Here is a 1,860-nt window from a genome sequence, read left to right as displayed (position 1 = left end):
CACAATTTTGGTCAAATTGGTCTAGAAGTTTTTGCTTGATTTCTGAAAGTGGGGGGGTGTTTTACGTAAGTGCTTCCATGCAGGCTGTAGGCTACTTGGAGTAGCTCTGTTAAGGAATTAGTTGACATGATTTGAACTGTAACTTAGCACCTAACGTAGGCAGTCTTGAAATTGTGCTAGCTGGTGGCATGGTACCCTTGTGACACAGTTTTACAAAAATGTGGGGGCAGTTTGGTTCAGTCTGTACAAATAAGTGTCTGTGACAGCAAAGGGAAGTTTGTGACGGGCAGTTTGGTGCAGAAATCTGTGTGTGGGACTTTGTCTGGCCTACTAGGGTGAAATGCAGTTGCATAAACCATAGATGTCTAGTTCTAAGCAAGAGAAGGAGCAAGTCTCCTGCAAGTCCTGGGACGTAACCTTCCAGCCCGTGCCAGAACCTCAGGCATCAACAGCTTGCCATTGTCTGTAGTGTCTACATTTCTACTGTAGGTTTTGGGTAAGCATACAAGAGCTCTCTTCTACATTGTAAATTTAGATACCTCATTGTAAATGGCAACATTTTTGTGTTTTTTCACGTGGTTGCACAAGTCAACCACCTAAATATAATTACCTAGTGCCCTTTAAGTTGTGCTGGTTTTCTGCCTGGCCTCTAGCTGCCAGGAGAAAGGGGTGTGGGTGTCAGCATGACCCCTCTCTGCCTTGAAGGGGTATCACGGATGCCTTCATGTGCAGTTTTGGGTGCCACAATGGAAGACATTAAACTGTAAGGGAGTGTCCAAAGGAGGGTTTGGGACATGGAGAAGGGCCTTGAGGGGAAACTGTATGAGGAGCAGCTGAGGTCTGTTCAGCCTGGAGAAGACTGAGGAGAGCCCTCCTTGCAGTTACAGCTTCCTCATGAGGGGAAGAGGAGGAACAGGCACTGATCTCTGCTCTGTGGTGACAGTGACAGGATCCAAGGGAATGGCCTGAGGTTATGCAGGGGAGGTTCAGGCTGGATATCAGGAAAAGGTTCTTCAGCCAGAGGGTGGCTGAGTGGGCACAGCTCCCCAGGGAAGTGGTCACAGCACCAGCCTGGTGGAGACCAAGAGGTATTTGGACAATGCTCTCGGGCACACGGTGTGACACTTAGGGATGGTGCTGTGCCAGGAGTCAGACCTGATGTTCCTTGTGGGTCCCTTCCAACTCAGCACATTGTGATGTAGTGCAGCATGAGATGGATGATACTGGGGCACCTGAGCCATGCCCTGTGTGTCTGCAGGTCCTGTGTAGCTGGACACAGCCCCTTCACAATAAAATGACTACAAAAAGCAGTGAGAGAGGAGATGGCTATGCAAGGATGGGTGCATTAGGACATAAGGCTTTGTGGTGTATTCCAGATGTTCTAGGAATACCCTATATTGCCAAATCCAAGCCTTCTCTGACCGTGCTGTCATTCCAGCAGTGCCAGTCAATCCAACACTGCTAATGTAAATCCAGTCTGTTGGAAGCATGCCTCTTCAGTTGCTTTCTCCTTTGTGTGCATTCTTGGCTGAAAACCCAGGTGGCATCATCCCTTTGCTGAGGTTGTCCCTGGCCCTCTGTAATTACAAGCAGGCACCGTCCCTGGGAGGTCCCTTGAGCTGGTTGGTGTCAGGAGCTGGTTCCTAACCTGGCTGTGACAGGCAGTATCTCACAGGCAGCAACACATCTGGAGCAAACATGAATTCAGCATCTCTCAGTGGACTGGTGCTTCTGTGCAGATGTGAAATGGCAAAGGCAAATGAGAGGAGCTCGCTGTGGTTGCTCTTACTCAGCTGCTGATAATGTTGCTATGGTGATGCTAATGAGAATTGCATAAAGGCAGAACCACAGCTGTAGGGA

At 49.0% G+C, this 1,860-nt stretch overlaps 1 protein-coding gene across 1 annotated transcript in view; it reads right to left on the bottom strand.

Moving 5' to 3' along the window:
* The window catches only part of CNMD (chondromodulin), a 29,970-nt gene that overhangs the window by 8,736 nt on the left and 19,374 nt on the right, over positions 1–1,860 (bottom strand). The gene's annotated exons all lie outside the window — the stretch shown is intronic.

This window comes from Geospiza fortis, unplaced genomic scaffold (genome assembly GCF_000277835.1).
Source record: "Geospiza fortis unplaced genomic scaffold, GeoFor_1.0 scaffold194, whole genome shotgun sequence".
Lineage (NCBI taxonomy): Eukaryota > Metazoa > Chordata > Aves > Passeriformes > Thraupidae > Geospiza > Geospiza fortis.
Note: the sequence above shows the minus strand (reverse complement) of the source record. Positions and strands in the feature narration are given on the sequence as shown.